The sequence below is a fragment of the Protopterus annectens genome, chromosome 3.part0 (genome assembly GCF_019279795.1).
Source record: "Protopterus annectens isolate FY-2018-M chromosome 3.part0, PAN1.0, whole genome shotgun sequence".
Lineage (NCBI taxonomy): Eukaryota > Metazoa > Chordata > Ceratodontiformes > Protopteridae > Protopterus > Protopterus annectens.
In genome coordinates, this window is record NC_056731.1 from 247078123 (window position 1) to 247104472 (window position 26350).

Genomic DNA, 26350 nt, shown 5'->3' on the forward strand with positions numbered 1-26350 from the left:
ATGGTATAACTTCAAATGTCATAATTTTATTAGCAAACAGATAGCCTTGGAGGGCTGGTTAAGGATCTGATATTCAGGATTCACCATATCACTCTAAAATGTCTGTGTACCCATCATATACAGATTTGATGGAGATTGTGGGATCCTGGGAGTGAGACACAGGACAGCAAGGCTTTTAAACGTAACATAATGCTTCTCTCATCCATAAATACAATCATTAGATTTAACTGTCCAAGGTCTAATACAGTATATCCATCCTCATATTATGAAACAATATCCAACGGTAAATTCATGGACAGGCTATAAGGTCATGTAACAGCAGAGAAGGTACATAAATTAACAGTAACATATACCACACATCCAGTACTGCACAGATACAGGGCATAGTATTATAGGGTCTATATTAGTTCGCTGAAATGAGACTTCAGTGAACACACTTCATCAAAAATCGTTTCAGTGATTCACTGAATTTACTAAGGGCAAAGAAGTAGTTGGCCAATTACTCAATTTTGCCCATTTATCCACTGTTGTGTGATTTCTGAGTTGGTATTTATATAGTTAGGGGGCGAACCCCCCCACTTGGGTAAGTTTGATTTACTTACATGTTGATCCATTGTGCTGCAGGGCAAGTGGTAAATTTAGCAAATCACTGAAATGATTTTCGATGAAGTGTGGTCGATGTTTAGGTGTTCGCTGAAATTGCATTTCGGTGAACTAATATAGATCTGTATTATATGCCTAAAAAAAGCCTAAGTCCAAGCAAAGGCAAAATCAACATTCAAAACAGCATCTATGTATGCATGAACTTCCTTTATCAAAGCTGAAGTTTTAAAATTGAAAATGTCTTTTATAAAAGGAAAAAAGACAATGGTAATTATATCAACTGGTACTCAAGCTCTAACAGTCATATACTGTTTTTTTTTTTGTTTGTTTTTTGTAAAATGTCTGTATTTTTAGTGTTAAAGGATACTCTAAGCCCACATTTTGATCTATGCTGACCCAGCTGACCCTTAACCCACAAAATGGACACCAATGCTAAATGTTTTCTTTACAATGAAGGTTCGAAAGATAAAATATATTCCTATTTTGTTTGGATAGGTTACCTATAATGACTGTTACTAGACTACTTCCATTCAGCCCTGGAGTTTTAGGCAGGATACAAATTACTAACAGCTTTTTGTTTTCTATAAAAGGCAGTGGAAAAAACAGTGCATTCCCTAGAGTACACACACATGCTTCCTGCTGCAATGGCATAAATAGCTGGGCCTACATCCCATATGACTGCAGCTGTTCACTCGTTTGGGGTCACTGCAGCTGGACATGTTCTTTGTTAGGAAGAGAATAATCAAGCTGTACAAGTTTCACTAAGTTCACAGCGACACATGAGAAACTTCTTTGCAGGGGTACATGAAAACAGTAACACATATTTACCTTTGTTGGAGAAGTGCTTAATATACATTAAAATATTTGTTCACATTCTTTTTTGCTTTAAATGTATTGTCGTAATAAAAACATTTTTTTTTATTTACACTGACATTGATGTACCATACAAGTGTATGTCTGCACATACCTTTTTCATTCATTTTCTGAAAACTGCTTTACCCTCTTCAGGGCTATGGTAGAGGCAGTCTCTCCAATATTTACTGGGAGTAAGTCAGAGAATCAGTCCTGGCTGGGATGCCTGTCCAGGTCAGCATATATGTACGTACGTACGTACGTACACACACACACACACACACACACACACACAAACACTCTGCATTTGGAGGATCACCAATTCACCTATTGACATGCGTTTGGAATGTAAGAGGAACTTGGAGATACCAGCAAAAATCCCACAGAGACACGGAGAGGTAATGCAGACTCTACACAGAAATAAAGAGAGAACCAAACAACAGCAGCGATACAGCAAAACTAAATGTACCTGTTGGCGGCCAATCAGTAAATTTGGTAGCAAACAAAAGTATTTCATGCCAAAGGTAATGGAGTTAAAAAAGATCATGTTTCATGTGAATGACATTGTGTTTGACAGGATGCAGAGTTCTAAGGGACAAGTACTTACTTGAGTAGGCCTCAGTCTTGTGGTGCATTAGTTTCACAACTACATGAAATGTACTTTACTCACATATGACATCACCCAGAAAGGAATTACCATACTTGAAATACTGTGTTTTATTTGCTAAAATAATTGTAGCTCATGTGATTGGGTAGTTTTACAAAATCTTAGCATTAGCTGGTTTTGACCATAAAAGTTGTTAAACTTCTAGAAAGCTTTCAAGGCAATTTTGTCAGTGTTATTAAATACTCATGAACTGTAACATTTGACATCATCAGTGAAGCTAGGACAGAATTTTAAACTGGCTTCAACAGAAAACAAATAAGAGGTGAACAATAAACTAGGGTGCATTTTAATTTGATTTGAAAAGCTAATAAGTTGGAGCATATGCTAGAATTTATAACTGCTACAATCCAGTAGCTGTCTGTCTAGCTAAACCCAAGAAAATAAGCATAGTGTTTACCAGATTAAATTGGATCTGTCATAATCAGATGAGAAGGGTATCATATTGCTAATCTTTTTAAACTACAGAAAGCCTCTTAGCTGAGGAGAAAGAGCAAATTGCTTTATAGCATTTACAGTGTGCCTTTAGAACATATTGAAATAGCACTAATATGTGTACATATGCATATAAGCTTGTGCACACACACACACACACACACACACACACACACACACACACACACACACACACACACACACACACACACACACACTCCTTTTTGCAAAAACAAAATAAATCCTAGACCATTCATGCATACACACTACATTCCCCTACTGTGAGCTGCTCTATTCTCCTTTTATATCACTACACACAGACATTGTGTTATATGAGTCATAGATGCACCACTGAACAATTAGACTCTACTGCTTTTTGAATAAACAACCAGACTAGAAAATAGGGAAAACCAAGTCCATAAAACAATTTTGTCAGTCTGGCTGCTAGAAACTAAGTAAACATACATCTCCACCTTTAGACAGATAAGAAAGAAGCACCATTCAGCATATTATGTACCAGTTACAAAGAGACAAACCTAAAGATACAGGCCTCTCAAAAGAGATTTTTAACAAATAAATCCAGTGCTATTGTTGTCACTTTGGAAATTATTAATTTTCAGTATACTATGTTCAGGACAAATGACACTGGCAGCATAAAAAGAAGTGCTTTTCTATTTAAATCTGGAAAAAATCATTGAATTTGTTTAAATTAGATAAAAAATAGAAACAGAATAAGTAATGAAGTTGAGATGAATAAACTGCTGGTAGAAAAATGCAAAGTAGAACAAATAAACCAGCAAGAATAACACACCGCCAGGGAACTCATAAAATATATAGACTTTAATGACTTAAGTCATTAAAGTCTATATATTTTATGAGTTCCCTGGCGGTGTGTTATTCTGCTGGTTTATTTGTTCTAGATAAAAAAAAAAAAATAACATATTAAAAAAAATCACAAAGACACTTTAAAAAGTTTTACATACCAAGAAACTGTTAATGAAAATTGCAGGAAGTCTTGACCCCCAGTTGATCGTTAAGAGCAGTTTAGTTCCACTGTGCCTTTATTAGCTTTGTCCACTGAATCCCTGGATGACATTCAAATGTCTTGATTGATTCATAAAGCAGTGTCCTGCTCAGTTTAATACTTTTGCTGTACAGTGTGGTTTTAAAAGTAGTATTGTCCTAACACTTTTTAATGATTAGTGAAAGATTACTGCAGCATCCACAGTGGCTTAATTTCTGTGACAGTTGCAGAGGAAAAGCCAGAGAAAGACGATTTCTGCTGTAGCATGTACTGAACAAACATACAATCAAAGAGCAGTACGCCTGTACTGAATTTCAGTTACCCTTTCAGTGACACCATTAGGTGTTTTTGTGAAATGAGCTTTATTATTTGCTTTAAGCGTCACTAGATTTTACAGAAGTCCTTGTGCTGAGTTAATGTATTACCCTTGTCAGATTAAACTAAACTGTCTCTTTCCATCCTCCTCTCGCCATTTCTCGTTCCTGCTCTCAGTGCCTTAGTAGCATATTCACACTCCCTTCACTGATCATGACGTAACTGCAAAAGCCTTGTCAGTGGGAGGACAGCCAAGGTGGAGTATCCAAGCAACAGATAGCAAATAGAGCCACTTACAGAGAGGCATGGGAATTAGTCGCCTCTTTTTACCAGACTTCCAAGCTTCAGAACATGTTTTACTGTATTTCCATGCCTTATAGAGTTACTGAGTACATAGAACAGATGTTGCATCTGGTTCACAAGGAACAATTTAGCAGTGGATTATAACAATTATCAGTCACAGTTCTGAGTTAACCCTTTTACATCTGGATTTGTTTTGCAGTTCTGAGACAGTTTTTCTGTTTTAAACAATCGCTGTTACAGCCTTTAACTTGCTAAATCAAAGCTGAAAATCTTAGATTTTTACTTTATTTAGATTCCGAATCCATGCCTTGTAAGCTTATTTAAATGCTTTGTACAAAAGTAAACTTTTAATGGCCTAGTATCAGAGCAAATCAGCCTTCAAAGATATATTTTCTACAATCCCTGAGACATAAAAAAAATCAGACTGCATGCAATTTTAAATTAAAAAAAATATATATACATATATATGTATGTATGTACACACTCCAGAAACACACACACACACACACACACACACACACACACACACACACACACACACACACACACACACACACACACACACACAGATAGTAATTTCTCATTAATAATAATCTGCTTACAAAGTTGTATTACACCATCAAACAGGCATGTATTTTATTTTATTTTATATTTTATTAAAGAAAAGAACTATTATAAATTAGTAGTACTGTGTCTATTATTCATAGAAAATGCAAAGCAATACCACCCTCACTCCCCGCGTGTGTTAAATATTGTTGCTGGACTTTGTAGCTGAATGTCTTTGTATGCTTGTTCATATAAACAAATTAAATATGGAAATGACAGTAAGAATGACAATCAGAGGAACAGAGACAATGGATGAGCATCAGCTGAAGCAGTAGTATAAATGTATTACTTATTACCAGTCAGAGAGCATCAGGGCTGCTGCACACTGTTACATGTCACTTATATGCATTAATATTGTAGGAGCACGTGTTAGTTCAACAGTTTGCCTGCACAGGAGCTTTGTAGATCCTGTGAGACTGTATGTTAACTACTGGTGTGCCCTCTAGTCTAAAATGAATATTCAGCTTCATTACTAATCCCAGGAGCCATGCAACTCTTTAAATGAAAACTTATATAAGTACTTTCCCATTAGCCATGTTTGTGGATCTGGTATTTAGCCATTACATAGCACTTCTTAGCTGTTGTGATGATAGGAGGTATTACCAGCCATGTCAGGAGATATAGGGCAGTGGATCTGTAACATATGCAAGCACAGCTAGCTGGAATTTTGTAAATAATTATACATTGTTTGTGTATCAAACTGATTTGTACAGATGCTTGTGTTTAAAAATGTATTTGTAAAGTTGATTGTGTTAAAATGCATCAATGGTATGCCCTGCTGGAAAGAACAGAAATGTACACAGGATCATAGGATCATAGGATTGATCATAGGAAGTTACTGAGCTAATGGCCCTGGGGCCCTTACAAGCCAAGCCAAGAGTTTATCCCCAAAAAAGAAACCTCAGTCAGCATTTGTCACCCCTGTCAGTGAGGGACACAGGTGGAACCTCTGGGACAAATTTGTGATTTACGATCCACTCATCAAGGTTCTGCTTGAAGAAGGTCAGCAATGTACTCTGATTGACATGCATGGGAAGTCTATTCCAGAGATGGGGCAGCCTCTGGGAGACAAACCTGTCTCTACAGCAGGTTTTGTTAATATTGCATATTAGATTTCGGCCTTTTGATTGGGTAATGTGCGAGGAGTTAGACTTACTGATATGGAGCATCTCTAGTAGGGCAGGGTCCGAGATTGCCTTGTAGGTGAGACACAGATCACCTCTGAACAATCTGTACGATACTGAGTAGAGTGATAGTGATCTGAACCTGCCCACACAGGACAGGTGTTGGAGGCCGTGAATTCTCCTTGTGAGGTATTTCTGTGGCCTTTCCAGCTGGTGCAGGTGTTTGGAGAGGTACATACCAAATGTGGCATTGTACTCAATTATTGGCCTAATAGGGAGGAGTACAGAGAGGTAATAACCTCCTTTTTTCTGGATGCAGTCCCTTTACTTATGAGATGAACAAAGTAAGAGGCTTTTCTGACACTGCCGCTACATGATGGTCGAATGTGAGATTGTTGTCAATCTGTGTACCCAGGTCCCTCACCACAGGTTGTGTGCTTAGGGGTTTGCCACTTGATGTGGTAATCAATAGGAGCCGTGTTTTTGTTGAATGGTATAATAATACATTTTTTTGCATTTAACTTAAAGCCATGACTTTGGTACCAGTCATTTATCACTGTGAGACCCTCTTGTAATATGTTAACATTATTTTGGGAGTCAATGACAACACCCAACTTACAGTTGTCCACAAACTTGGTCAGCTACAGGCCTTTTGTCTTTGCCTGGACCTCTGAAAAGTAGATGCCAAACAGCAGAGGTCCCAGGACAGATCCCTGGGGAACACCACTAGTGACAAGTCTGCTGTTGGAGCTGGAGGCACCTGTTTTGACCTTGTGGGTCTTATCAGTGAGCCAGTTGGCCACCCGATGAGATAGGGATTTACTCCAAGTTGTGTTAGCTTTTTGATGATGCCCGAGTGGGGGATTGTGTCAAAGGCTTTGGCCAAGTCAAGGTAATCTGTATGTACTGACTTTCCCTTATCTAGGGCCTTGGTGACAGCCTCAAAAAAGTCAACCAGGTTCAACAGGTAAGATCTGCCCTTGATGAATCTGAACTGGGTGGGGTCAAGTGCTTGGAGATTGCCTACGTCCTTGTTTATGAGGTCCATAATAATATGATCCATGGTTTTACAGATCAGACTTGTCAAGCTAATTGGACAGTAGTTTCCAGGGTCAGTAGTGGCACCACCATTGTGCGAGGGAATGAGAATAGCAGTTCTCCACTCTGCTGCAATGAAGCCTCTACTTAGGCTGTGGTTGAATAGGGTTGAATAGGCTAGTTCTTGCTGAAGATGATGCAGAATACAGCCTATGATACTATCAGGTCCCATGGAAGCTGTGTTCTTTGCCTTGAAGAGAGCCTTTAACACTTGATCTATGGAAATGTAAGGTGTGGGACAAGTATTGGGGATGTCAAATGGGCCTTTGGGGAGACAGGGGTTTGAAGTTTGCACTGAACCTATCTGCTAGCCGGTTGGCTAAGTCAACAGGATCAGTGTACGTGGAACCATTAAGAACTAATTTGGAACAAACCTGGGCATTGCCGTGGAGGTTCCTGATGTTATTGAAGAAGGCTTTGTGGTTACCCTTTGTTTCAGAGGGTAGTTTTCATTCATAATTGGCTTTGGAGGTTTTCACTAGTGATTAAATTTTCTTGTTGAGGCTAAGGAGGGAGTTTTTTTTCCAAATGGGAATTTGTGCCTTTTTTAGCTTTGGACAACAATTTCTTCTTCCTTTTGTTATAAAGCCTGCTAATAGAAAATGTCCACCAGCTAGGTTTGTATTTCCTTATGGAGCAGGTTTTAGTTTTGTTGGGTATGGCTGAGTCCATGCAGTTGTTTGTATACTGCATTGGCGTACTGTTCAGCATAGTTGTCTGCATACTCTGAGGAGGGCGGTGGTGTGAAGCTAATAATATCCTCCCTTAGAAGATTGTAGTCTGCTTTTGAGAAGTCTTTTAGCCTGGTTACAGTTGGGGGGTGGATGGGATAGAAACTTTGAATGAGACAGACCAATGGTCTGATCTCACCTGGGAAGAACTTACTATGGGGTGGTACAGCAGTCACCCATGTTGGTGAAAACCAAGTCCAGAATGTTATCTCCCCTTGTGGGAGATGAGATGAGCTGGTCTAGTGAGTTAGAACTGATAAAGTCAAGGAATTTTTGGGTGAGTGCATTAGTGCAGGAATAGTTCACCCAGTCTATGATGGGGTATTTGAAGTCAACAAGGATCAGGGTGTTAGGGGATACCTGAATGGAGTCAAATAGGTCCAGGTAGGAGGATTTGGTGTCCTGAGTCATAGAGGGGGGTCTATAGCTGGCTATAACTTGGATGGGTGTCTTGCCAATTGCTAGTTGCACCTGGAGTAGTTCTAGCTCGTCATGCAGGCAAACTAGTCTGGAGATATGCTTGTCTTTAATGAGGATATTGACTCCACCACCCTTAGTCTTCCCATCCTTATTTTAGGGCCAGAATGTGTGGAATGAGGTATATCCTGGTAAGGCAGGGGTGTTCTACGCAGCCTTGAACCAAGTTTCTGTGACTGCACATGCATTATTGCAACTTAATTAAATGTATATGTTTCAACAGAGGATACTAGCAGAGTAGAGATTAATAGCAATCAAGCTGCAGCAAGCTTTAAAATATATCTAAAATTAAATTACTTTATGGGTTAAACCTTAAAGATGTTATCTCACAGTTTTGAATGGAGCCAGAGACAATGTCTGTGCTAGAGAATAGGTTGTGGTGCCTATAGGAAGAGTGGAATGGTTTTATGGTTTTATGACCTCTAGGAGATCTGAGTAAAACTCAGGCTGTGTGTATGGTAACACACAGGTGCTAAAATCCTGTCAGCTTCTAGTGTTGGTGATAGCATGGGAAACAGAGTCAGATGACCAGATGTGTGTGATGTCATTCTGTAAACCAAAAAAATAAAATGTAGGTATTAGTAGTAGTTTGAACTCTGCATTCTGGATTCTATCTTAGATCTGACAACAAGGACCACTCACCCCCATTTTCTTTCCTTGCTCTATTCAGTAAGTAGGAACAGTAATTATTTTAGTCAATCAGGAATAGATAGTGAGACTAGCTAAATACTGTTTTTTTATAATTGTGTGAAATTTTCCATCGGTGTTATTTTTAATATTCCCTGTGATTAAAACTCTGGTGTTTACTGTAAACAGATATTTAGTAGTTTCATGTTCTTTTATTATTTATTATTACATATATATATATATATATATATATATATATATATATATATATATAAAGTTTTCATTGTGGACGGTCCTTTTTAGAAAATATTTTAAGTTTTGAGAGCATTTGCACATATTTATGTGGTGATAAATCTGGCCACTCCTGAAAGCCTTGCTGTTACTACACTATAGGCATTTGCAGACCAGTTTAAGAGAGAGTAGGACAAATATTTGCCCCATCTGCTGTTTTCTTACAGAGAGGTACCCCCAGGAATCCACAGGTTTTTCACACTTTGAGTTGCTATATGGCATATGTTGAGGGGACCTTTAGATTTGATTCGTGATGAGTGGGAGGGTGTGTGTGAAATCCACAAGGAGTCTGTTGTGGCATATGTCCTAAACCTCAGGACAAGGGTCAGTGATCTCATGGGCTTGGCCCAGGAGAACCTGGCAGGAGTCCAACAGCAGAAAAAGGTCGGGTATGACAAGAATGCTTGAGCCAGAGAGTATGCTGTGAGGCAGCAGGTTATGGTTCTCATTCCTGTCAGACACAATAAGATGCAGGCAGCTTCAGAGGGACCCTTCAAAGGAAGGGCAGTGATGTTAACTACATTGTAGAACTACTAGGCAGGAGGCAGGGGCACAAACTGTACCATGTTAACATGATGAAACCTCACTATGACAGGGAGGCCCTGTTGCTAAGTATTTGCAGTAGGAGATATGAGAATTCTGAGAGGATCTATGGCTACAGTGAGCCAGCCAGCAAAATTCCAAGTTACTATGGTAGAGCCTAGGGTTGCAGGCATATGATATGACAGTGCAGCACTGTAGTGGGTTCAGCAATGCCAAAGCAGATAAAATCTCAAGACAGGGTGTGGAGTAATGTATTCCCATATAGGCTCATTCCTCTCAAGCAACTTTTCTCAAGGGGCACTTAAAAACTAGCTTGAGTCTTCACCGGGGGAGGGAGGAGAGGTATGATGATAGAAAGTAGTGCCAGCCATGGCAGAAAAAACAGAGCAGTAGATTTGTAGCATATGCCAGCACAGCTAGCAGTAATTTTGTAAAGAATTATATGTCATTTGTGTATCAAACTGATTTGTAGAGATGCTTGTGTTTAAAAATGTATTTGTAAAATTGCTTGTGTTAAAATGTATCAACAGTGTGCCCTGCTGGAAAGAAAAGAAATGTACACGCATTATTGCAACTGAATTGAATGTATATGTTTTAACAGAGGACACTGACAGAGCATAGGTTAATGACAATCCAGCTGCAGCAAATATATCTGAAATTAAATTACTTTATGGTTTAAAGCCATAAAGATGTTATCCCACAGTTTTGAAATGAGTCAGAGATGCAATGTATGTGCAGAGAATAGGTTATAGCTCCTGTAGGAAGAGTGGAATAGCTTTATGATTTTATGACTTTCAGGAGATCTGAGCAAAGCTCTGTGTGTGTATGGCAACACATAGGTGCTAAAGTCCTGTCAGCTTCTAGTGTTGGTGATAGCATGGGAAACAGAGTCAGATGACCAGATGTGTGTGATGTCATTCTGTAAACCAAAAAATATTTAGATATTAGTAGGAGTTTGCTCTCTGCATTCTGGATCCTGTCTTGAATCTGTCAACAAGGAATACTCACCCACATTATCTTGCCTTTCTCATCCTGCTTTTCTATAACTGTGGGAAACTTTCCATTAGTTTTAGTTTTAATATTCCCTGTGCTGAAACTCTGTTGCTTACTATAAATAGATATTCATTATTTTCATTTTTTTATTATTTATTATTAAATATTTTTAAACTTTTCATTGTGGCTTGTCCTTTTTAGAAAATATTTAAGTTTTGAGAGTATTTGCACATATTTATGTGGTGATAACTCTGGCCACTCCTGAAAGCCTTTCTTTTTGGTCAACATTACCATTTGTATTAATATTAACTTCACTCAGTATAATTGGGTGCTCTTTTAAGAGCCTTATAGTAACTGACTGGTGGAAATGAAACTAACTTATAGTCTGGGCAATGTTGGTAGAGCGGGTAGTCTGTGTCAGCTGTATGTGTGCGGTGAAAATTAAATCTGAAAGAGTGTGTGTGTCAGCTTGGGACAGGTACACAAAGCACTTGTTTCACAGAGAGGGTGCTGGAAGACTTGACTTGGGCTTTCAGCTGAGGACCTAACCCTACAACTGTACCAATGGGGAGTCTTATTGGGGAGCTTGATGGAGACAGATGGAGAGATCCAGACCCCGGATTGAGTGTGTTCCCTGTGTGCTCTTAAGGGAAATTGTGCTTGATGCACAGAGGTCTGCATCTGGAAATACCGAGTGTATCTATTTGTATTCCAAGTGAACATTCCTCTCCAGTGTTAGTGGTGAGGATTCAGGCTCCTGGATTACTGGCCCAGAGTGGGGACATCACAGCTGTAAAGTAGTACACAGTTAAATGGGTTTGGCTGCCTCTAACTTCTGTTCTCTGTCCTAATGCATCCATACACCCCCCACAAACGCATACATACATACATACACATCTGCATGCACACATACACCCCCCTACACATCAGTGAGCTCAAAGACCCCTACATGTTTGAGCTAGTGTGGAAAGGAATTCAACTGACACTTAAGCCACTGGAGAGGGATGTTCACTTGGAATACAAATAAATACACTCAGTATTTCCAGATGCAGACCTCTGTGCATCAAACATTATTGTGGCTGCTTATTTTAACTGTTTCTTTCTGAAACTGGTGCACCTAGTTTGCTGTAGCACAGACTATATTCAGGCATGCTGAATCTAGCTTTGTTTGTATAACTTGAGCACTAATCCAGACCATCTTTTTTTGGATAAGGTTCCCCTTCACCCTAGTGGCAGGAGTGTGCAGTTAGAACTTGTCTGATTGAAGACTGCTGGAACAGGGCTCAGTTTTGAGCTTTTTATTGGTTAATTTGTTTAAATCAGTTTGCTCATTTGTTACTGTTATATAAAAAAATACACTTTATGCATTGCCGCTTAGCTAGGGTTAAACTATTCCTGCCGCCATAAAGTCTGCTCTTCAAATTTTCCCTTAGAACTAGCCAGTTTTTTAGTTTTAACACTCAAATCTGTTTCTTTGAGTTCAGCACTTGTTCAGAACTCGTTGTAAGCACTAAATAAGCTACAAATTACTACAGCACTCAACTTTCCTCACTTGTCTACAGGAAAACAGTTTCTAGTACTTAATAAATAAGCACCTATCCAGGCATGTCTAAGGGTCAGCTCCCAGTATTTTCTCCTGTCTACCTGATGAATCTGGGCATCTTGGGGCAATGCAGCAATTGCCTCATGTACACAGACAACCCTCTCCTCCTACCACCCAACACTACAACCTGTGAGAGATGCACTTATATAGCCAAACTGAAAGCAAAGTTGTCTTCACTCAAGACTGGACTAGACAGTCAAGAGGAGAAGGTAAACACTTGCACCACACCACACTCATCACATAGTCCCTCAAAACCTACACCACCAAAACACACACACAGCAACACAAAACACACACCTACATTCACGGAGGCTCTCAATAAAAATCTGCTCAAGCAACAGAGACCTCCAAAGCAGAAACGCATGCAACCTCTACCCCCCCAACACAACCCAAATGACACATAGCCCACAAACTCCATATGCCACTCAACCACAGCCCATAAGGCATACCAACGTACCCAACACTAGTCATAGGTGACTCTATAGTCAGGCACACTGATGTTCCATTCACCAGGCTAAACAAGGAGATAGTTACTGTCAGCTGCCTTTCGGGTACCAGGATCCGCCACATAACGCACGCACTCAGGTCACTCCACAACAAGTACAAATATGACTCTGTCATTGTCGATGTTTGTGTAAATGACCTGAGACATACCTCCCTGGACTACATGAAAAGAGACATGGAGGAGCTCTCTGAGCTTGTAGCCCAGGCAGGTATGACCCTAGCCCTGAGTAGCATCCTGCCATCACCCAGAATGATACCACAGTACATGGACAAAATGACTGACTTCAACAATTGGCTAAGCTTCTGGTGTCATTCTAAGGGAATCCAGTATCTGTCTGCCTGTGATGACATGATCGACAGACCACAATGCTTTGCCAGTGATGGCCTGCACCTATCACCCTTGGGATTCCAGATACTGGCTAAGGCTCTTACCAACCCTATAGTGGCTTTTTTAAACAAGGGTCAAATGACAAATTCACCAACGTAACAGGTACAAGCAAGCAAAATCTGAGGGTAATGCTACTCAGTGGTAGAAGTCTAAACCTCAAAACGCATTCACTCGAGGCACTCCTTAAAATGGAGAACATCGACATCTGTGCAATGACAGAGACCTGGTTCAAGGCTCCAGAGAGCACCCCTGCATTACCAGGCTATAATTCATACCACACATTTCGGCCACCTAACCTGGACCGAAACACTAAAGGATTAAGGATATCCACACCTCCAAGCTAGTTGCTCAGCATAATGCATCCAAGATTATCCAAGTGCAACTAACTCTGGGCAAGACCGCAATACAAATTGTAACTTGCTACAGATCCCCCACCATGCCTGAGGATTCCCACTCCTCATCTCTTGATACACTGGAAAATATCAGAGTACAACCCAGCACCCTAATAATGGGTGATTTCAACTACCCCACCTTTAACTGGGAAAACCACTCATGTACCAACTCTTTTGATCAAGGTTTTCTGGAATTCATAAATTCCAATGCCTTGGATCAACTTATCCACACCCCCACCAGGGACAGCAATATCCTAGACCTGGTCATTACCAACATGGGCAACCGGTGTTCCACACCAGAGGTCAATTCTTCGTTGGTTAGATCTGACCACAAGCTAATCAGCCTAGACATCCACATCTCGCCCCTCCCCCATTAGGGAAACCACCGTAAAAAAATTCTCCAAAGCCAACTTCACGCTTCTTAAGACAGAAGTGGCAAACTTCACAACACCCATGCAGATGGACAATACAGTTATGACTGCTGGATCCTACACAAATGCACTCTATAAGCACTTACACGAGTGCATGGATCATGCTATCCCTAACAGAACCAAGATGCTATCCTCCAAAAAAAGGAAGCCAATCTGGTGGTCCCCTGCCATAAACAAACTCTACAATAGTAGAAAAAAACTGTTGCAAAAAAGAGTAAAATTCTATGACTGGAAGAACTCTCTGGTCAGCCTCAGTAAGACGGTGACATCCCTCATAAAATCCTCCAAAGGTAGTTATGAAAACAAAATCGCCACTGATTCTAAAGACAACCACAAAGCATTCCATAGCTATGTCAAGAATCTCAATGGCAACACTCAGATCTCCTCTGAGTTACAGCACAATGGCACTAAATATACAGAACCAACTGATATTGCCAGCATCCTGGCAGATAGGTTCAGTGCTAACTTTATCCCCCCCACCACCTAAAGGGCCCATCTCTATACCAGAGGAATGCAAAGTTCCTGTAATCATGGCCGCACAGGTAAAAAACACACTCTCCAAAGCCAAGAACACAGCATCCATGGGACCTGACAACATCCCAGGCTGCGTTCTACATGAACTACAGAATGAACTGGCACCCCACCTAAGTACCATGTTCAATCATAGCCTCACCTCAGGCTTTGTGCCCACTGAATGGCGCACAGTGATGGTTATCCCACTCCACAAAGGGGGAGCCACCACGGACCCCAGGAACTACCACCCCATTTGCCTAATGAACTGGAACTTATCATCATGGAACTTATAAACAAAGACATTGGCAATCTCCAAACTCTGGACCCCACCCAGTTCAGGTTTGTAAAAGGCAGATTATGTCTCCTAAACCTGAGTGACTTTTTTGAAGCAGTCACCAATGCCGTAGATGAGGGTAAAGTGGTTCACACAGCCTATCTAGATCTCGCCAAGGCTTTTGACACCATCCCCCACTCTGGAATTATAGATAAACTCACTAAACTAGGTATAAATCCCTATGTTACAAGATGGGTTGCCAACTGGCTCACTGACAGAACCCACACTGTGAAAGTAGCAGACTCCAAATCCGACTGCAGACCAGTCACAAGTGGAGTACCACAGGGTTCAGTCCTGGGTCCTCTCCTGTTTGGTATCTACTTTTCTAAAGTACAGGCTAACACAGAAGGTCTTTGACTAATAAAGGTCACAGATGACTGCAAACTAGGAGCCATAACTAAAACTTCCAACAATGTGGACATCCTACAAAAGGGCCACACTGAGACAGATGCCTGGTGTCAAAGCCATGGCCTCAAGCTCATTGCCAAAAGGTGCATTGTCATCCCCTTTGGTAAAAACTCTGTACCCATGAGCTACCACATAGGTGGTAGTCTACTTAACACCGAAAGTGTGATAAGAGACTTTGGGACACAGGTGGACAGTAGTCTCACCTTTGATAATCACATTGCCACAGTAGTCAGGAAATCCTTCTATGTGGCATATCTCATCACAAAAGGTTTCTCATCCAGGAAAAATTAGGTAATTGTTCCCCTCTACTCATCACTCATTAGACCCATTATAGAGTACAACGCCCCTTTTGGTATGTACCTCACAAGACATCTACAACAACTGGAAAAGCTGCAGAAATACCTCACAAAGAGGATTACTGGCCTCAAACAGATGCCCTATGCAGACCATCTCAAAAAATTCCAGCTTTACTCCATCGCATATCGCCTACTCAGAGGCGATCTCTGCCTAACATGCAAAGCTATGTCAAACCCAGAGCTCTTGGACATGCTCCACTTAAAGAAATCCCAATCCCTCCGAGCTCTAGGGACCTAAATCTTGTCACCACAATAAATAGAACACGCTGGAGGGATAGATTCATGTCCCAGAGACTTCCCATACTCTGGAACAGACTACCTATCTATATCAAACAAAGCTCCTCATTAGCACCCTTCATGAAAAATCTTGATGATTGGATGGGAAATAGGAAATTCACCCCCAGGAATCACTTCTGTGGCTCTGCTCGACAAGGGCACAGGAAAATAATTTTCTTGGGTGGTGAAAGCCAGGGTACCTTTTTGGCTAGGCTTGTATAGGCCGTAGGGCTGATAGCCTAGTACCTACCTATGAACCTATGAATTAAAATAGTTTTATTTATAGGAAAAAATATATACATTAGACTACACCCCCCAAAAAAAAGTAATGGTTGAAGTCTTTAGAATAAAAATTATTGTCTGTGGTTCTTGCAACACAGATAATGCCTATACTTTATATAACAGCTTGTAGCATCAATAACTTATATTCCAGTACCTTCAGTGTTGTGTATTAACACAAACAAATACAGTCTCTCTTCTTTGCTCAGATATTAAGGTGATTATTAAGACATTCTCCCAGCAAACTGGTCCCTCTGACTCATCTCTTTCCTGATCCAACACCCCATATTCTAACTCCTCTTACTTTCATGAACTCCTCCTGACTTGTCTGGGATTTCTCTGTATAATGTCTGACTTGAACTACCCAGCCTTTGCCTTTAAATACCCTTAGGCTTGCACATTAGGTTTATTCACCATGACAGCAGGTATCTCCTTAAAGGAGAACAATCCACCATATCCAGTACTAACAAAAGTAACATTATAAATACTGTAAATACAAAGATATAAACACTCTATCAAACTATACCAAAAGATACCCTTTTAAGTGGAAACCATCAATCTGTATTACACCACTGGTACTCGTGACTGTTAGTATTAAAGAAGAGCTAGACTTTACACATAATATTTCCTCTTCGCAGAATGTATATTCATCCCTATAACATGATCACTACAGTTGTATCACCTGTGCCATTTTTATGTTTATTAGCTTCTTCAGCACACAACATGATGGGTTTAAATTAAACTTGTTGTATGTATGTTCTTTAGCAATTTGTTTCTCTGCTTATTACATTATATAAGCCATGCCATTTTGATACCACATAGCAAGATATTTGTACAACTTCATTCTTTCCTTCCCACTGAGGTCATAAACCTGCTTAGCTCTGGGGATGTGCAGCTGTAGTACGTAAGCAATAATGCCCGACAGGGTGTGTGTTAATGTGTAATTACACATTAACACACACCCTGGAGGGCATTATTGCACTTAGAGAATGGGCTCTCTGTAAAATTGTTGTGTTTTATTTTTTTTTTTTAAGTACTACATTATTTTTTTTGTATATTTTTGGTGTAAAATAGTTCCTCTGCCTAATGTTTCAAACTTTCTGTAGTATAAGTTAATGGTGTTGGAGGAAGCATTTTACGTCAAAAACATATAAAAATAATCTACTACTTAAAAAAAGAAATAAAAAGTGAAACAACAATTTTACAGACAGCCTATTCCCTTTCTCTCATACACAGTCACTTCTACATTCATGCACACATTCACTCATACAAGGTCGTTCTCACTCTCTCGATCTCTGTCTGTCATACATACACACACACACAGTCTCCTCTGTTTTCATTGCTTTCATATACATACATTCATTCACACATGATCACTCAGTCTCTCTCTCTCTCTCTCTCTCTCACACACACACACACACACACACACACACACACACACACACACACACACACACACACACACACACAGTCACTCCTGCTTTCATACACACATTCAATCACACAAGACCGCTCTCTCTCTCTCTCAATCTCTTTCACACACACAGTCTCCTCTGCTTTCGTACACGCATTCCCTCACACACGCAGATAGAAAAATAAACACACACATACATACACACAGACAGATTCACTTCTTTCTGTTTTTTTTTTTTACACTTGCTAAACAGCAAAAGTGCTGCTTTGTGAGTGTGAAAGTAATGTTGGCTGTTAGTTTTTTAGCAGTCCAAGCTACAATGCAGCTTGATATGCAGCCGCAAAGCAGCGGACTCATTTATCACTGGGCACTACTTGTCCCTTAATACCCTGCTGGAGAACATTCATTCTCCAGTCAGGGTGCTGATGTACAGTTTGCCCAGTCTCTAATGTGACTTTTTTGTCCCATTCTTTCCCTCACGCTGGGGCTATAAACTTAACGATGCATTGAGGATTCACATTTTTTACTGCATAGTGTTAAACAGTAGCTGAATCTAGTCCATCAGGAAACCTGATAACCCTGACAAGTAGGAGGAGTCCCTCCATATCATTTAAGCACTGTTTTAAAAGTTCATAAATTCAGAGCTTCAACTGTCAAACTTATGACCAACTAGTCTTCAAAAAGCTTGACTACCATAATCCAGCAGTAATATTTTCTACTTCCCATTATGTGTGGGTGTCATGTTTTGGAGGAAGTTTATGATGAACTTATTTTTCTTTTCTGAGGGAGAGCTTAATTAATAATCTTGGAGGGGTTGTAATGTATCTGCCACTTTTTTTCTATTACTGATATTTATTTTTAGTATTAAGTTCTCTGATGTAGTGTTAGCTCCCTTAGTAGTATATTCTAGGCCAACACTTTCAAAACAGAACCAGATCAGACATCGTCTTATATACCAGTAAGAAGTAATTTCTAAAGAACCTGTAAGAACAAGCATATAATGACAATTCTAGAAGCATTTCTTAAAAGTTTGTGTTTTAAGCCTATGATTTTTCTAATAATTACTGCACCTTTTCAAATTGTTTCGGTTGATGTGTTTGAAGGCTACTCTGTTCCATAATGGGTCAGATCTGCATGATATAAAGTAGTAAAATGGTCTTCCTGGAATGACTAGACATGGTGCTTTAAATTAGAAGAGCTACAGTATATGCTTTTCTGACTTAGTAGACACACACACACACATACACACACACTGGTGAAATCAGTACATCACATTTAATGGTGTAAAATTTACAACATGGAAAAATATCAGTGTCTAACATGTCAGATTTTATACTGCCTAAAATGTCCCTGACTGAAGTTTTAAATTAGGTAGACTATAAGGGAAGTAAGAACAAATTTATTTATTATTTATTTATTAACATTTGTTGACTGGGAAAGTCCACTGGGTCATAAACCCATTTTCAGCGGATGCCCGGGGAGAATAGCTCCACAATACATTACAGTGATAAGTGATAAGTTTGACACAGGCTTTAAAAGTATTAAATGTTAAAAAAAAGTCAGTTTGTTTGTGTCTTTCGGCTTTTCCCAGTTAGGGGTTGCCACAGCGGAACTCCGGTCCGCTAATGATTGGCAGTAGATTTTTACGTGCTGGCTTGCCGGGCCTAACGCACAACTTTCAACGAAGGAACGCCCATTTATGCATATCGCCATACAGAAGACACTCTAACTGAGAATCGAACAGGCAACGTCTAACTGTGAGGCGACAACCCTACTGCAGCACCGCCACCGCAGTGTTAAAAAAAAGTCAGTAATTCAGAGAAAAGAACTATATGTCTACAATACTATTTACAGAAGTCTACATTGCAGATATGCAGATGACTCCACCCTTATCTGCTCTGCTTCATCTCCTAATGAACTTTCATCTATTACTCAAAATGTCTTCAACACAGTAGAAACCTGGTTCACCAGACGTAACCTCCTCCTCAATGCCAAAAAAACTAAACTTCTCCTTTTCTCTCCTAGCACACGGTCCACTCCCTTGGACTTCACCATCTCCTCAAATAATGCCACTCTCATTACTCCTAATCCAACAACAAAACTTTTAGGAATAACAATTGATAATAACCTCTCCTTTGATCAGCATATCAACAACACCATTAAAATAGTCAATAGAAAAATAGGAAGCTTATATAGAATTAAACCTTTCCTAACCTCATCATCCAGAGCCAAGATTGCCCACTCCCACCTTTTGTCAACTCTTCTTTATGCCTCACCAATTTTTACTAACCTTAGGAAAGCCAACCTTAATAAACTGGCTACTTGCTACAACAACATTGCCCGTTTTGCCACTGGTAACCCTTTTAGAACTCATCACTGTATTAACCTGAAACTTCTAGGCTGGCTAGAACTCCAAAACCTTCTGTTAATCCCTCAACTCACTTTTGCCCATAAAATTCTATACCAACCCAATAAAACCCCTATACTCTCTAAACTTTTAATCCCTTATAACAACCTAAACTCCCTTCGCTCTTCCAGTAAACTTATGGCTACTATAACAAAGACTAATAATTCTGCTGGTGACTCTGTTCAATAATACTGTAGGAAGGAACTGGAATCTGCTTCCTAGCGATATAACACCACATCTCTGCCTCTCTTTAAACATAAAATCAAAGATTACTTCCAAAGCCACTGGCTCTGTTCCTGTACAAAACCTGACTAATCTTTTCCTTTTCTGTGCTTTCCTACTACTTTGTGCTTTCCTACTACTCTACTTTCTTTCTCTCTTTTTGTGAGTCTGCTTCAGTCTATCTCCTTTTAGAGTTTTTTTTGTTTCTTCTTTCCCCTATGTCAATCTCTCTCATCCATTTTTCTTTTAACTTTTCCTTCACTTTTCTTAAACTACTTCCCTTCCTCCTCTCCTACTTTAGAGTTTCTCTTTCTCCTTTTGTTACAAAGATTAGTTCTATATAATATTATAAGTCAATTTTGTTCTCTGTTTTGTGCCTTGTTCTTGATGTTATTACAGCTAATACTGCTATTCTTAGAAATGTGATTCTTTTCATGTGTATACCCGTTATTGGGTACTATTTTTTTTTTTTGTCTCTTCATCTATGATGATTTGTTCTTTTGCTTGTTTATTTTTTTACTTTTTTTTTTGTTAATAACTTGTGTGGAGCTTATCTCCCCGGGCCTCTACTGAAAATGGAAATATATCCAGCTAGACTAGCCCGGTCAACAAATGTAAAATAAAATAAATGTAAAATAAATGTAAAATAAATAAATACATACATACAATTTACAAGATTTACAGAAGTCTTCACAAGATGAAAGAGAAAAAGCACATTTCAAGTAACAAATTCGCAGGAGTTTACTTTATTCAACGTTGGAGAAACATGGGGTTTGATACAGTACTATCTATGTTAAGAATATAGTATACTGTGTGGAGGTAATTATCCAATGGTTATTATGAAAGACTGGGTTTACATAGATAAGCCAACCCAATGAATGGTAAACGTGCTAATTTTTATTTTTTTAAGGAGGTTTGTTTCTGAGGCAGGTGCAGGATGGATTATTTAAATAATGTGTTTTTAGAACTATTTTAAAGGTTTTTGGGTGGTCAAATCTGTCACCAGACTTTTTTGCTGGTCATCATCAGGGTGAGGGAAGCTTATTACATTTGTTTTGTTGTATATAAGGAAACCAGAAGTGCTTTAAACCAAAGCATTACACAATTGGAGGATGCCTTCATATATAAATATAGTACATTGAGCCTTTAAGACTAAACAAAGAACTGGAAACAAAATATGTTATTTGATTTTGTATTCTGTATGTTTAGATATTGTTGTATATTTAACAACGTTTATAGGTTCATAGGTTAGTACTAGGCTTTCTACCTGTGTGGGCCATTTTAAGCCGAGCCAAGTATCCCATGTGAGAATCAAACCTTACACCTTGTGTCTGTAAGGCAAACACCTTAACCATTAGGCCAGCCTCCCACTCCATAAAGGTAACTGGCCAGTACGGGGATCGAACCCTCGACCTTGGCGTTATTAGCACCACACTCTAACCAACTGAGCTAACCGGCCCTGTTTATTGATTTTTTTTTTTATAAACAACTTTATTTATCACATTGTTAATTTGTGAATATCACAATATCGCTTTCAATTATCATATACATGCATTATACTTACAGTTTCTATCATAACTCTGTTCTTTCATTCTTGTGCATTAGAACATACTCATGCACTTTTCAGTTCCAACCAACCTACTTATTTTAATAATCTATTTGAGCATTATTTTGCATATATTTTTCCTAAATGTACCTTTTATTTTTATGAAAAATATTTCTTCCTTCTTTGAATGATCACTTCTCTAAATCTTTTATTTCCTTTACAATATTCAGTACTTCATTTATAGCTGGTTTAGTCTTTGATTTCCAGTTTAGTGTAATTGCTTTTTGTAGGTTGCTAATAAAATAAAGTTGAATAAAACCTTACTATGTTACAACATATAATAATAATAATAATAATTATCATGTAGCATTTATATGTCTTACTAATTATCCCTTTCTTAATAGTATATTTTGTACCTGTGTAAACATGTCTATGCAAATATCTCAAATCTATCTTCTGGACTTTGTAGCATACCTAGGGTCCTTACAAATTTCCCCCATTGTGCTTTAGTAATATGGCATTCTAATCTTCCCTTCCAGTCTTTTTCAATCTCTCCTGTAATTCATTTTTAATAATTATTATGTAGCATTTATACGTCTTACTAATTATCCCTTTCTTAATAGTATATTTTGTTCTTTTTACCACAAAAACCCTACCAGAGCTGGTCCTTTACTCAATATTCCTCTCTCTCTCTCTCTGCTTGCCAATATTCTGCCAACAGTCCCTGATATGGAAGGCATTCTTTGACCTGCAAGTCAAACACCTGCTTAGCTTCTTCCCACTGTATCATTTTTCCTTTCCAACTTATTTTCTCCCAGTAGGATGGCTCCTTTTTTTTCCCTCTAGTTATTTCCTGACCTCTGTTCCCTGTTTTCTTTACCCTTAGATGTATGTATTCCTCCTGGCAAAATTTCCTTTCTCCACTCATTCACTGGTTTAGTCTTTATCTGACATTTTATATATATATATATATATATATATATATATATATATATATATATATATATATATATATATACAGGCTTCTTCTTTCGGCTTTACCAGGTTAGGGGTCGCCACAGCAGATCACCTGTCTGCTCATGACTGGCAGTGAAGTTTTACGGTGTTGAGTTGCCAGCTCGGCACCCAACCTTTCATGGAAGGCACACACATGCACTCACACCTAGGGCCAATTTAGAGTGTCCAATCCACCTACAGCATGTCTTTGGGATGTGGGAGGAAACTGGAGCACCTGGAGGAAACCCATGCGAAATGCAGACTCAGCACAGAAGGCACCCCAGCTGAGGATCAAACCAGAGAACCTCTTGTTGTGAGGTGGCAATGCTAACTGCTGCACCACCGCGGCCGCCTATATACACACACACACACACACACACACACACACACACACACACACAGAAAAAGTGAGATATTTATATAGTGTCCTCCACTGGACTTGTCTAAAGCCTTCGACACAGTTTGTCACAGCAAACCTCTACTTCCAATGTCCTCATTATGTCTCTCTCAGCCCACCCTTGTATTGTTCAAATGTTACCTGTCCAATAGGTATCAGTCAGTAAAATGGCAGTCTAAAATCTCTCCATACATCCCAGTCCCACCAGTGTATAACAAGGCTCTATCCTTTGTTTCCTCCTCTTTAACATTCTCACTAACACCCTCCACACATTCACACAATAGTTCTCCCTAAGACAATAGGCAGATGACTCCAAACTCAGATGCATATTTGACAACCGGGCACATCTCCAAAAATTAATCAGGATGTTTTAACAGCCAAGGAAACATGGCTTTGTAACTCACAACTCCTGCTCAAACCCCCCCCCCCCCCAAAGACAAGCCACTACTTTTTCCCTAAATCCCTGTCTCATGAAAAAAATAAAATTTTAAATCCTCTGTTGTAATAATTCAACCATTCAAGTCACTTCCCGGGTCCACTTTGTAATCTCGAAATACTAAAACCTCGAATTTCAGTATTATGAGACCACAATCACGAAAGCACAGAATCCCATAGTATCATAATATTGAACCGCACAACACTAAAAGCTCAAAATGCCAAAAAGGCTGTTTGCGACATTTTTTTGCTGGTTTTCACCCCCCATCACTGCACATCCACACACTGTGACACTGTACCTATATGATGGTACGATAACTGCAAGTAGTGAGCACGCATATTAACATAAACTGATCCCTCCATGTCTTTGTGTATAGTGAAATGAGCCATTACATCTGCAGCACTCTAGCAATGGCTTTCAGGAACTCAGATGTACTGTGCGTCTCTTTATTTCCCAAAATAGTGTCAAATTGACTGTGTTTCCATAGTAACCTTCGCCTTTTGGAGAACGGCAGGCATCCACTTGCAAGGTGGGTTCTCAACTCCTCCACCCTATCCTGCTTCCTAACCAACATCTTCATAAGCACTGACAAATCTGCTGCCTTGGGATCCAATAAACATTTCAGTCGTCGGTGTCACTCCTCTACCGAGTTTTGTGTTTGAGGGCGGAATAAAGAGTTTAAATCATGGATGTTCCAGAATGAAATAGGGAATAGGGGGAAATCTACAGAAGGCAGTAGTCCAAGAAGCAAACTTCCTTTTCCTTCCCAAGACATACCAATCCCCAAAGTATTTCATAAGTTCCTTACCCTCTGCAGGGAATGTGTCATTTAGTGTGTGTGTGGAAAGCGGGTAACACTTCACCTTCGGACAAAAAAACTAATGCTATCAGCAATTTGACAGCTAATTGAAAGGTCATATCAGTATTATATAATGAGGCCAACCCAGCTGTTGCAGCTTTCTCCAGACATTTCTACTGAAATGGAATAGGCAGCCTTTGGACTTCACTCCATTGAAGTTCAACTATATACATTTGATTGCGGTTATTTCAAAGTCGCATAATACTTTAATGTGGTCTCAAACCCTTGGTCTGACAGCAAACGAAAGACACAATCCCACATGGCATTATATACCTTCAGTGATTTTTTGCTCATTAAGCAGTACAGTAAGGGGATGGATTTACTATATCCCCCATACCTCACCAAACCGTGTATGCTATACAGTTCCCTACAAATTGTTCCCTTATAAAGGACTGTTCCATCCATTAGCCAAATGGTGGCATGGCTTAGATTGAATAAGTTGTTTACAGTGCTAAATACAACTAAGTATTGTCACTGCTGGCATCTACTACTTTCTTCTCCAGAGATGTACCTGTCTTAATTGGGTAGTCTTGTACATTTAAGGTGTGGAGGTTTAAGTGTGGATTGCTTGTTACAGTGGTTTGTTTTCTTTGTACTCTTCCCACTTGTTGCAGTAAAGCACTTCAGCCCTGTGTTTTAATTCACTAAACAATTTGTATTTCTCCTGCTCTGATGGGTCACCAGCATGATTTTGGCACACAGATTTTACAAGCTGCTCAAAAGTAGGTACAGTTAATGTGATCAACCTACCTTTACACTTCATAGCCAACTTCCACTTGCAGCACCAATATTTTTTTACATTTGTAGTTCGTTCCAAGTGGAACACATACCCTTCTATGATGAGGACTTTGTTCCAGTTTTGTGATGCAGTTATTTCATAAACATTACCAACACTTCCTGGTGGGAAATACGTCACAGTAGCCATTTTTCTGTTTGTACACTGTATGCCCTCTTAAAGTGATAGGGGATATTTATATCCTGGTGATGAGATTGTAACATTTGAGATAGTGTAGTTACAAGATTCTGTGCTTTCATGATTGTGGTCTCAAAATACTGAAATTCGAGATTTCAGTATTTGAAGATTACAAAGTGGACCCCACTTCTCATAGTAAATTATTAGGGATGATAGGGGATGAGAATCTTAAATTTGACCTGCACATGCAAAATTGCATAACAAATCACCAAAAACAAGTTAGGGATGCTTTACAGAGCTAAAAACGTTCTCACCAATGCTTCTAAAACTACACTTGCCACTACTTACCTCTTTCCCTCACTGCTTTATAACACCCCCATCCTTACTAACCTCCATGCATCACAAAAATTAAAATTTGAATAATGTTATAATAAAGTGGCTAAATTTGCAGCAAATACCCTTTTTAGAACCTACCACTGTATAGCACTAAAAAGCCTAAATTGGTTAGAACTACCTCACCATCTAACATTTACACAGCTTCTTACTACCTATAAAATTATCCAGCATACATATGCTTGTCCAGCACTAAATACCATTCTACACAGCTATGCTCCTAATTGGTCATTATGTTCCATTGACCAAAATCTGAAAATAAAAACATTCTGAAAGAGGTCATAGTCAAAATATGTCTCTGTTCTTGCTCAACCCCAGGATAAACTATATCCCTAAATATGAACAAGTCTCTGTTCATACCTTACACCTCCTGACTCTCACTTCTTCACTCACTTCCTTACTTTAATCAATTTCTATTCCATGACTCTCTTCTAAATATGCCATAGCCCTGTTTTTTTCTCTCACTTCATATTGCAATTAATATTTGTATAACCTACCTTTAATTTCTCTATAAACAGGCTAAAATTTCACTAAATATTAAATAATTGTCATATCTTAACCAATGTTTTTACATCATGTCTAATTTGGTATAATTAT

General features: G+C 39.1%; 1 long non-coding RNA gene and 1 other non-coding gene across 2 annotated transcripts in view; one reads left to right on the forward strand and one right to left on the reverse strand.

Moving 5' to 3' along the window:
* Positions 1 to 26350, forward strand: part of LOC122796330 — a 330736-nt gene that overhangs the window by 223044 nt on the left and 81342 nt on the right. The window lies entirely within an intron of this gene.
* TRNAI-AAU lies at positions 21599 to 21672 on the reverse strand. The gene has a single exon. It is a non-coding gene; the product is annotated as a tRNA-Ile (tRNA).